The sequence below is a fragment of the Engraulis encrasicolus genome, chromosome 12 (assembly GCF_034702125.1).
Source record: "Engraulis encrasicolus isolate BLACKSEA-1 chromosome 12, IST_EnEncr_1.0, whole genome shotgun sequence".
NCBI lineage: Eukaryota > Metazoa > Chordata > Actinopteri > Clupeiformes > Engraulidae > Engraulis > Engraulis encrasicolus.
In genome coordinates, this window is record NC_085868.1 from 24,654,741 (window position 1) to 24,667,394 (window position 12,654).

At 38.7% G+C, this 12,654-nt stretch overlaps 1 long non-coding RNA gene across 1 annotated transcript; it reads left to right on the plus strand.

The window, feature by feature from the left end:
• Positions 1-2,538: 2,538 nt before the first annotated feature.
• On the plus strand, positions 2,539-7,093 carry LOC134460147 (uncharacterized). The gene is made up of 3 exons (XR_010037003.1): positions 2,539-2,625; positions 3,104-3,156; positions 6,823-7,093. It is a non-coding gene; the product is annotated as an uncharacterized LOC134460147 (long non-coding RNA).
• Positions 7,094-12,654: the final 5,561 nt, after the last annotated feature.

Consider the following 12,654-nt stretch of genomic DNA (forward strand, 5'->3'; position numbering starts at 1 on the left):
AAGCCTAATTTAAAAAAATATGAATGTGTAATTACACAACCCTACATTTATATGGTATTTCCAGATCGCTATTTCAAAATTATGCTTTCAATTTTGTGTTAAGCGATCCGATGGCTTACCAGATGTGTTACCAGAACCAGTAGCATACTTGTGCCAAAATGAAGTTGTTTTGCTAACGAACTAAAATACATGCTGGTATTTATGGTTACAGATCAACGCTGAGACCGAGGTTTGATCTGAGCACGTTGAGAAGCAATGCTTTGTTAACCCTTTCATGCAGACACCATGAAAAAAATGTGCAAGATTTTTTATATATTGATTTTCTCACTCATAATGGAGCTAATATGAAGAATCTTTTGGAATTTTTCAAAAATCTCTTTTGATGTGGAAGTTATTTTACTGTCCACATATGTGGACACTGCGCATCAAAGGAGTGAAAAGTTATATAGGCCTATACTGTATTTCAAGTTCAAATTAAGCTGTTTTATTCATTTGTTTATGGTGTTTTATGCTATATAACAACACAATATAACACTTTAACACCATATATCACTGTAATTAACCAACAACAAAAACATATATATAAAAATAGCATTGTTTATATAGGCGGTCATAGAAAAATATGTGGGAAATTCTTATTGCATGCAAGAAGACAGCCAATGCTGGTGAACAAAAAGCTCAGTTTGATTCAGCATGTACTCTAGCTCAATCTTACATCATTTATGTTGTCCCTGTATAAAAGGTAATGTGAAATTTGCCTCCAGACACATGCGTTCTGTAGTCATTCATCAGCATTTTCAAGTATTTTCTGTAAAAAAAAATAGTGTTAAATAGACCCCCTATTATAAATGTAAGTTAATTTACTTACTTTCCATGTTACCTTGTGTCATATTACAACATTATATGACACTTATGCATTATACATTACACTATTTAAGGAACAAAGATGAAACAAAGAGGAAAAAAACCTGTCAATTTAGCAATATTTACATACACAGCTATGGCAAGATTTGTGGGGAAACCTTGTTGCATGTGGAAAAAACCTTAAATTCTGATGAAGACACATCTGTATTTGATTCAGCATGGATTCTAGCTCAATCCTACATCATTTATGTTGTCCCTATATGAAAGGTAATATGAAATTTGCCTCCAGACACATGCGTTCTGTAGTCATTCATCAGCATTTTCAAGTATTTTCTGTAAAAAATAGACCCCCTATTATAAATGTAAGTTAATTTACTTACTTTCCATGTTACCTTGTGTCATATAATGTTGTAATATGACACTTATGCATTATACATTACACTATTTAAGGAACAAAGATGAAACAAAGAGAAAAAAAACTGTCAATTTAGCAATATTTACATACACAGCTATGGCAAGATTTGTGGGGAAACCTTGTTGTATGTGGAAAAAACCTTAAATTCTGATGAAGACACATCTGTATTTGATTCAGCATGGATTCTAGCTCAATCCTACATCATTTATGTTGTCCCTATATGAAAGGTAATATGAAATTTGCCTCCAGACACATGCGTTTTGTAGTCATTCATCAGCATGTTCAAGTATTTTCTGTGAAAAAATAGTGTTAAATAGACCTCCTATTATAAATGCAAGTTATTTTACTTACTTTCCATGTTACTATATGTAATATTACAACATTATATGACACTTACACATTATATATTACAGTATTTAACGAACAAAGATGAAAAAAGAGAAAAAAAAACTGTCAATTTAGCAATATTTACATACACAGCTATGGCAAGATTTGTGGGGAAACCTTGTTGCATGTGGAAAAAAAACTTCAATTCTGATGAAGACAGATCTGTATTTGATTCAGCATGTATTCTAGCTCATTCCTACATCATTTGTGTCATTTTGTGGTGAAAGAAACCCGAAATATGCCTATAGACACGTGCGTGAAACACTAATTTTAGGTAGTTTTTCTTGAATTTATTAAATTAAAAGTGTTAAAATGTGTTAAATATGTTAAAAATAATTTATTTTCACACTATAATCATTATAAATGCTCATAACATTAAGTATTTGCCCAAAATGAGCAGAATATTCTCAGGGTAATAATAAATTATATGTTTATCATTAGACTCCTTTGATGCGCAACGTCCACATACGTGGACAGTAGCTTTATATTGTATAAAAACCTACCTTTATTGTAAATTTGGATTTTAACAACATAGACTTCTCAAGTGAACTGTACTAAACATCATAATATTTTTTAAAACCTGAAATTGCCCTTTGGTGTGGTTGATTTTCAGATATAAACATGCTTGTTATGGTCATAATTCACATCGGTGGATTTCTTAGATTGATGATGTCATCAAACACTTAATATTTAGTGCAAAAAGTTATAACTGCTGTTAAAGTATTGTAATGAACCTCATGGTACTTCCCATATACAATTTGGAAAAAAATAACCACTATTTACCTATCTAAAGTGGGGTTAGAATTACTGTCCACGTATGTGGACACCGTGCATGAAAGGGTTAAGGTCACCCGTGGTATGACAACGCTAATAAAGGATGCTGTGCCTGCCAACTTTGTTCGCCTGGACTTCAGAGAAGCCAAAGAGGAGAATCATCATTCGCATAGCGTATTACCGTGGTTAGTTTGTTCAGTCATAATTCAACTGGCATGTGTTAACCAAGCCTGTTTACAAAAAAAAACAAAACTGATAATAGTTTGCCATGGAATACATTTTACTTTAGACAAAAAACTTAATGCATAGAGATATATTTGTTTGCATTGATCATGTAAGCTTACTCCTGAGCCAATGATTTCAAACTGTGATGTCATTACATTGCATTACATTTCACTTAGCTGACACTTTCATTTTATTCAAAGCGACTTAGTTATTATATGTCAGGGTATTGTTTACAGTCCCTGGAGTAATGTGGGTTTAGGTGCCTTTTCAAGGGCATTTCAGCCATGGAGATGTAGGGAGCGGTCATAGGGATTCGAACCTGCAACCCCCAGATTGAAAGACCAACTCTCTTATCACTAGGCCACGGCTGCCTCACCACTAGGCCACGGCTGCCCTGTGTATGTTATGACTCTCCTGTCCTTTGTGTTTCTTTTTCAGTATGGATTCCATGGAGTATTCCATCGAGCATTTCTTCTGTTTCAATCGTTTTGGTAAGGCAACTTGTCTATTTTTCCCCATACTGTTGTAACCTAAGTCTTATATTGTCTATCACTGCCAAATGCTTCAGGTGAAACCTGCAATTTGTATTTTGTTTTATTAATACTTAAGTTTGATGTTGGCTGGTTGAAATGAGTTCGGAGTAAGCAGACTGTCTTTCACATGCTGTGATCACGCACCCATTGCATGCAAGGTGTAATTCTCTAGGCCTATACATGGGTTCTAAATGTTGTTTATAACCTGACTCTGCGAACCTAGCTGTGCACAACTCCACCTCTGATTGTTGGAAACAGCTGACGGTCAAAAACTTATCTCACATGTTTGGCTGCCAGTGTCTTGCCCCTCCTCATAACATTGTGTTGAACACTGTACGGGCCCATGTATAATTGCAAGGTTACCTCAATTTCAGTACACTATGTTGTTATTTCATATTATTATATGGTGTGACGTCATCGGTCGAATGCTCCATTCATTTCAACGGGGCTCCCCAACGTTCGCACGTCTGTTATTTTTCGATAACGGACGGGTTGGTCTATTAACAGACCGCTGTCAATGGCAACAAGACTTTTCACTGCTAAAGCGACTTTTCAACAAGACTCCAATCAGCTGCCGTGATAACCAACACCTGTTGTCCTGGCTACCTAGCTGTTGCCTAGCGGTGTTCCACAACGGCACTGTTTTGTTTTGCGCAGCAACAATCTTAACATTAAATAGGCCTAAAGAAATGTCCCCGACATGTGCAGGGGTGATAGCAGTCCGGCGCCGCGCCGGAAATCCGGCGTAGCGTGGCTGTAGAAAAAAATAAAATAATAATTTCCCCAAAATTAATAAAATAATAAACTATCGCGTAGGCCTTCATTAATGTATGGTGAAAATAAATGAGCGCGCAACAGCCTGTTGTAAGAGACGCGAAAGGAACCCAAATGAGCAGCAGCCCATAATTGTATCATCCCGACATCTTACTGAAAAATGTATCAATTTGTTACGTCTTGCTCTTGAGTCACTCACCACATCACTGGCGGCAGTCTTCTAGTTCTAGTGAAAGGAGAAGTAGATTGGCTGTCAGTATGCACAGTAAAGAGAGTTCTAGGCCCCTACTGGTTACCCTTCTCAGATATTTTCACTGTCGACGGAGGCAAATCCAAAAATGGCATCTCGTTATACTGAAGAAACGGAAGAAAGTACTATAGGCCAAGTCTAGACCATTTGGATTCCGATAAAAAATTAGCAACTATTGTTAGCACAAATCCACATGGCTTGCTAGTTGTGATGGGTGTGTTGAACCGTGTGGATGTCAGTGGAATACTAGTGAAATTCTGTGATCAAGAAAACGTTTGAAGGTAAGGCCATTTAGTTATTAATTTGCCCACTGTGGCATGTTGGCTTGGGCCCGAATGATTTTGCCTTGCGCAGGTTACTCCAAAAACCTGACCATAAACGGCTTATTGATGCGCATAAACGGGCTCAGTGAGAGTATATGTTTGAAATAGGTTCGTCTATTTTCCTCATTTATGTGCGCTAAATGACTGCGCAATGTTGACAAACTTTGATGGAGATGGACGTTCTTTCAAAAAAAGTCTGTATGCTCAAAACGGTAGGCTATGCTATGCCCGTCATGATACTTTTTTTCTAGGTGTAGTGCGGAAATGTGGTCTACCATTGCGACATGTCCAAATGACAATGGAATGCTTGGATCGCTAATGTTTGGCAAGCCTAGTTAGCCTACACCCCTTGTAGGCTAGTGTGAGCTGAGTTCGTGGATTTTGGTCTACTGTTGGTTGAGGGATGGTGTTTTGCGTCATTCCTGACAAACCACGTGTCAAACTGATTTCAGGGAGATGTTTATATTAGTTATGCTGACTAAACCAACGCGCTCTGTGAAACCCCCAAACAGCCTCGCACAGGTTCACACAGCCTTTCTCTCTCGCGCGCTCCCTGTCGTAGCCCTTCTGCGTAATCGAATCCAGTTATTCCACGCACGATGCACAGGTTGTATTGTCTGCACGCTCTGGGCTACTTAATCCCTACTCTCGGGCAGGGGGCAATTATCAATATCAGACTCTCATGAACTTCAAATACTTGGCTTGCGTTCATGTGGCCACCACGGTGTCACCTAGACATGCAGTGAATGTTCATCTTATCTTCACGCCCTGTGCTATTTTCATGTAGCTTAATTCGGTCCTGTCTTTGTTTTTGTTGCTTTCTGTTATCTTTTCAACTAGTACATTGTAATGGGCGTGTGTACACGCGAGTGATTTTCATGTATTTTAATTGACTACAACCCAATGCGAAAGTCGCGCAGTAGTCACACAGGCTATATATACTGTCCTGTCCGTAATAACCACTGGTTCTGTCATCCGTGGAGTCGAAATATGCGATGTGAACGTGGGCCTGCATGTAGCCAATCATGCGCTTGTGCCCTAAATATCATGTACCGGTAATTAAAGGGCGTTTCCCTACAACGGAAAGGCAGGGGTTATAGCACAGCCCTTAAACAATCTGTGGTTATAGGTAGACCATGGGGCCACGAGTAGGCTATCTAAACGTATGTCCAGTAGCCTATACAAGTTATATGAGCAATGTCCCAATGAAAATGAAACTTATCAGCTTGCAGCAAATGTCATGTCATTTAAAAGTATTGCTCAATTAATTGGTAATCACCTCCTCTATTTTGGACAGTAGTTACTGTACTTTGGAGTAGTATTGCCTCCTACTGACCTGTCTTGGTATGGCTGCTACATATGTAGCTTTCAGTTAATTCAATGTGGTAAAATATGCACCATGTTTTCAGAAATGCATTCTGGTGTTGAAATGTTGCATTGGTTCAATACCCACCTCAATAACTTTAGTGCAACATCACAAGCCTAGAATGCATTTCTAACTGCATACGTTGGTATTCGTTTTTACAGCTAGAATTGAACGTGGTGGTCAGTTTCTTTCAGCCAAGTGCTGTAGCCTACCAACAGGGAAATGATCTGTGTTTTCGTGAATAACACTATAGAAATAATGCAAAAATGAAAACATTATCTTAAATGTTTGAATAATGTGTTTGAATAATAATAAGGCCTACATTACGTCTCATATGCAGTATGTCCCGTCGTCCCCCGGCCCCCCCTCCCCGACCAGGAAAAAAGTTCAGGCTCAGGATTTTTTTTCACTATCACCCCTGCATGTGTGAATCATTTAAGTATATCCATATAATAAGCGGGTTAACTTTCGGCGAGTCGGTCGCTTTGTGGAATAGCAGCACTCCAGAGAGAACAAGACCCCTCCGCTCCGCGTCGGGGTCTAAAGATTCTCTCTGTCGTGCTGCTATTCCACGGTAGCGACCTTCTCGCCGAACGTTAACCCTTACGTATTCACCCTGTTTACTTGATAATGGTTATTTAACTGAATGGTATGCAATGCAGTAGGAAAAAGGTGTTTGCAGGTTTGCAGTTTGCATAGCTTTTCTTTTGAGAAGATTGATTTTAAATGTTGCACAACTTTAAGTTTAAACTGATGATATTTGATAGGAATTCAACATTGTCCTGGGTGTGTAGCTTACGGCTGTAACTGCTATGATGCTTTTCTGTTATGCTGCTCTACAGCCTAGGCTACATGATGTGTATGTCCCTATCAAATAAACCAAACTTAACTGATGACATATGTTCACATAGGTGAAGTTTTTGAGCTGGATCTGGATTCTGCTGAGGATTCGTCGACTACTAGATGGCGAGCCACCCACTCATTCGAATGTGATCCTGTTCTACATTGCGCATGGCATATTTGGTAGGATTGTGGCCTGCTCGTGTCACATCACTGACTATGACTGACTTCAACGCCTTGAACTGAACTGCTTGAAAGGAGCTATTTTTCTTTTTGAACAACTTAAAGGAACTCTCTACATCGTCTCTTTTGAGGATTTAAAGGACTATTTCCAATTTTTGAAGGACAATTTTTTTTGGAATGTTCAAACCTTTTTGGGGGGCGGGGGCGGGGGTAATTGTAAATATTTAAACTTTTCAAACTCTTACTTGTGATGTTTTTATTTCATTTTGTTAATGCCCATTTTATTATTTTTCCCTATATCCTATGTTTGTATTTAAGAATGTCATTCTTCATTAGGGTTGCATACAATATTTTCTATGGATACATGATTATTTATAATGATAAATAAATAATAATTATTATTATTATTTATGCAAGATGGACATTTGACACGAACATTATGGTTTTCCCCGTTCATTTTGCTTTCAATATCCTTTCCTTTTTGTTTTGGACTGTTTCAATTCACGGGACGTCACTTTAATCCTCCAAAGGACATTTTTGGAGTGAAGCAGCCAACTCTCTTCAATTACTGCTCTTTTCGGCTTGCGCTCGCCTCTGTGGATCTAATAAGGACATAAAAGGACAGAAACTTAATGTTTTGTGTTAAGGCTACATTTTTATGTTAGAAATTATTTTTGTATTGTAAGGGAATTTGATCTGGGAAATGTGTGTTGTGACCCTGGCAAGTTCTCTGTTTTGTAGCGTGCTGGGGTTTTTGATTTGACATGCTCTAATATAAATGGTGAATATGTTGTAGAAACATATTGTATGTTGTCTTTTAATTGGTATCTTTTTCACTCTACCCAAAGCCTAGTGTCACATTCTGTAGCCCATACATCCTGGCCTACCATTGACGTGTACCATACTCAGTAGTGGGTAACAACAGTTTAACATCATTGATAATTCTTTTCTCTCTTTCTAACAGTGTGAAAATGTATTTCTTGAGACCAAGTGAAAATCATTTGTACTGTAATCATTTCTAGTGATACTGTCCAATTTCTGGAAATAGGCTCATATTACACATCCCCTTGAGTTAAATTATTGAGTTTTACCTTTCTCCTCCTGTATGTTCAACCGTTCTAGTATGGCAGTGCAAATTTTACCTCCATGCTAGCAGTTAACATTGAGTCCTATGAGACCAGCTGGCGGCTAGCTGGTCTCAGAACTCAATGTTAACTGCTAGCTTGGAGATAAAATTTGCACTGCCGTACTCAGAGAACGACAAGAAGTACAGGTAAAACAAAAAATAAGGGAAAGGTAAAACTCAATAACTTGACTCAAGGGGAGGTGTAATATGAGCTTATGTCCAAAAATGGGACAGTATCACTTAAATGTTACATATTAACTAATCTCAACCAACTTCACCATAAGGTTCCCCATTCTGAATGTTAAATATTAGTTATATATTAATTAAGCTCAACCAACTTCACCATAAGGTTCCCCATACTGAATTTTAAACATTAGTTATATATTAATTAAGCTCATCCAACTTCACCATAAGGTTCCCCAATATGAATTTTAAACATTTGTAAAACATTAATAAAGCTCAACCAACTTCACAATAAGGTTCTCAATGCAGAATTTTAAACATTAGTTATACATTAATAAAACTCAACCAACTTCACCATAAGGTTCCCCATACTGGATTTTAAACATTAGTAAAACATTAGTAAAGCTCAACCAACTTCACAATAAGGTTCTCAATGCAGAATTTTAAACATTAGTTATACATTAATAAAGCTCAACCAACTTCACCATAAGGTTCCCCATACTGAATTTTAAACATTAGTAATACATTAATAAATACTATACATAATTATTATTAAATGATTTATAAGTAATTAACAATAGTTTAGTTAATATTAACACTTAAAAAACATTTCATTACAATGTATTAATGATTCAATAATAAGTACTTAGTTAATATTGAACTATAAATTGTAAACTACAACTAATAATTATAATATATTAAGTAATAATTAGTTAACAGTTTATAAGTCACTTGTTATGCTTAAGTTACTGTTGATATGTTAGTTAATTAATCATAAAAGTATTTTTAATAATATATTAAGTAACTTATAATTATGTTCTATTATGTGTTACTGAAGGACTAATAAATATATTTTAAAACTTTGTAAGTGTTTAGTATACACCTACAAATGTATAGTAAACCTTTAGTTAACTAATAGTTAACTGTTTGCTAACTGTTTGCTAACTGTTTATTAACTGTTTATAGCGGAAGGTTATTGTAAAGTGCTACCGACTTAAGATGAGCAAGCACTTTACCTCTCTTAACTGGTTCATTAATACCATTCACATTCCAAGAGCAGAAATTTAAGTTGCCACAGATATTTCCAAGCTGTGACCCAGCATGCATTATGTGGGCAGGATGAAGACATACCTTAGTCCCTTCCTCTTCCTAATTTGGTAGTACATATGACCATAAACTAAATAGCACTCCTTCCTACCCTCCCCCTCCCCCCCTGCCCCCTCAGAAACACATAGACACATAGAAAATAATAACACAAAAAAATAATATAGATATTGTCAGCCTAACAGTTAGTACAAGATAAGAATCTCCCAAAAAAGAGTCTACTCTCTTAAGTGAACAACTAACAGTAATTAACTCTTCATTCTAATAGCTCTGCAGTTATATAATTCCTAACCAAACAACTTTTAAATCAAATTAAATGTTGTGGATCCTCTTAAGGATACAAAGAACAATAGGCATGTGCAATCTTCAAGAATAGAAATGACCTCCTGAAACTCAAACTCGTTTTCTCCCTCTCTCTCTCCCTTTTCTTTTGTAAAAAAAAAAATTAAAAATAAATAAAAAGGAATGTCACTGAGGGTAAGAGAGTAGCAAGGATATAAATGCCAATATATGCATGTGTAATCTTAAAAAAAATAGAAATGACCTTCTGAAACTTAAACTTGTTTTTTTCTCTCTCTCTTCCCTTTGTTTGTAAACAAAAAATAAAATAAAAATAAACAAGAAATTGTCACTGGAGGTAAGAGAGTAGTGGTGAGGTTACCCAATAACCTTGGTGTTTAAGTGGGCTGTATGGAATGAATAGCGATCATAGCAGTGCAAATGGTCTCACGCGTCTTCCGCCCCGTCGGCACTTTCTTCAGGCGTTGTGCGAGCGCGACCGACCAGGCTTTCAGCAAACAACCGCGCCTTCACCGCATCTGTAAATGTGGTCTCCTTGCCGTTGTGCGTAACTCTCAGCTTGGCTGGGTATAGAAGGCCGAACCTCACTCCCGGTTTGTCACGCAGTAGGTTTCTGGCTGGGGTGAAAGCCGCACGACGTTTGACAACAGCAGGGGGAAAGTCTCTGAAGATTTGAATTGGCCTGTCGTGATATGTGAGGTTTTGAAACTGCTTTACTTTGTTCACAATTTCGTCGAAGGCATCACAGTAGTGCACCCTGACGATCAAGTGCCGCGGTGGTTCTTCATCATCCGGGCGCTCTCGCAGAGCCCTATGAGCTCGGTCGATCCGTGGTCTTTCATCCAACTTTAAGACATCTGTCAACAACTGTGCAACAAAGTCTCTCGTTTTTTGCCCATTTTCCAATCCCTCTTTAACACCGGCAATTCTCAAGTTCTGTCGCTTCGACCGCCCCTCAAGGTCCAGGCACTTTTCTGACAATTTGTCGACTTGACTTTGCAGTGCCTTAACTTTAGCCTCGAGATCCGCAACGACATCGGAGTTAGCATTAGCCGACTCAACTAAACTTTTCAGAGTATCGTTTTGGCCGTCAAGACGAGCATGTACAGCAATAAATGCATTGTCACTGTCCGTCTTCACCGCGGCAATTTCACCTCTCAAGTCTGTACTCACGTCAGCAATCTTCTCGTCAAGCTTGGAGCAAATGTCCGATTTAGCTTGTGCTAATTCCTCCTGCAAAGCGGCTATGGCGGCTAGCACGGCCTGTTGATCCGCACCTCGAGTGCTTATGTCGGGGTCGCCTTTCCCACTCCGGCTCGGTGCCTCAGCTGGGCCTCCATCCTCAGTCGATTCGGTCCTGGTAGCCGGTTTTGATTTGCCCATTTCGGGTATCCTTTCGTCACTTTCAATGTCACAAATCCACAGACAGCTAAATAAATAATTTAGCTATTATGTGTTTGGTTTTAAATGAAATTTTAAGTTAAATTCTGCAGGAGCTACAGCCAGCGCGTCTTAACTCCTCATCGCTCAGCAGCGCCCCCCCGGTTTGGGCCTTTTTAGAGCTAGATTGACTGGCCTACAAGCCAGTTCCTTTCGACCAGATTTTTTTAATAACTAATGCAACTCGGACCACACGAGTGGTGTAGTGTACTTTTTTGAAGTGGGTATACTGTATATTGGAGCATTTTTTGAAGTGGGTATACTGTATATATTTATGCTATTATAAACAATGGATCAATCAATTTTAAGTGGGTATACTGAAGCCCCTAAAATTTAGAAGTGGGTATACTCCGTATACCTGCGTTCTACATAGACTACACCACTGGACCACACATATGCAAATACTCATTTACAGAACAAGCAGTACATACAGGTAGTGCACACACACACACGCATACACCCACGAACATGCACACACGTGTGCATGCATGTTATACACACATGCACGCACATACTCATACATGCAGAGACAGACACTATCATAGTCGAAAAGGCCACACCACCACATTCAATATTCTGAAGGTCTTTTACAGTAATCCTCTCCTCTCTCTCTCTTTCCTTCCATCTCTCTCTCTCTCTCTCTCTCTCTCTCTCTCTCTCTCTCTCTCTCTCTCTCTCTCTCTCTCTCTCTCTCTCTCCTGTCTACCCCTCCCCCCACCACCACTTCTGAATTGTAAAATATGGAGCCAGACATTTCTTTGGATGAATCCAACCTGAGCAAGGCCACACTATTTAATAACTGGCTGTTTACATCTGAAGTCTAATGTTTTATGATGGCCTTGGAAAAGACACTTGTTTGTAATTACATCAGCAAACCACCGCAGTACCACCCCCCCCCCACGCCCAAGCACCCCACCCCCCCTCCTCCTGTCCTCTCTCACTCATGTTCTTCCCACCCTACCTTATCCCATATCCTCATATCCTCATTCCCACTCCCCCACGCCACTCCTTCCCCACTTCTTTCCAGGGCCGCTGACAGCTTTGGCTGGGCCCAAGTCAATGTCTCCTGAAGCCCCCCCACCCCCACCCCCGCACCCAACTAGGGTGGATCATATCATGCCCCAACTTCTGAAAATCATGCTCTGCTACTTTTACAGTATTGTTCCTTTGTCAACGATCAATGTTAAAGGGTACAATAGGCTTGAAATTTTGAATGGCAGTAAATGCGACATTTTTAACAAACTTGGTGAAAAGTGTGCTTTTAAACTATCTTGATCAAAACTATTTGGGAGAATTGTTTGGCAGAATGCTCCAGTTGCCTTACCACTTGAAATCCCAAGTGCGTGTTTTTTTGCAGCAAGGTTTTAGCCACCACACGGTACCCCTTAAGCCATGTTCTAACACCCATGCCGCCATCCTTCCAAATGACTTTCCTTACTCGTTTTGATCAAAACAGTCTCAAAACAAACCGTGCAATGTCTTTGCTAAAAATGCCTATTCACTGCAGTTCAAAATGTCAAGCCTATTGCGCCACCCTTCACCATGAATCAAATTTGAAAGAAATTGT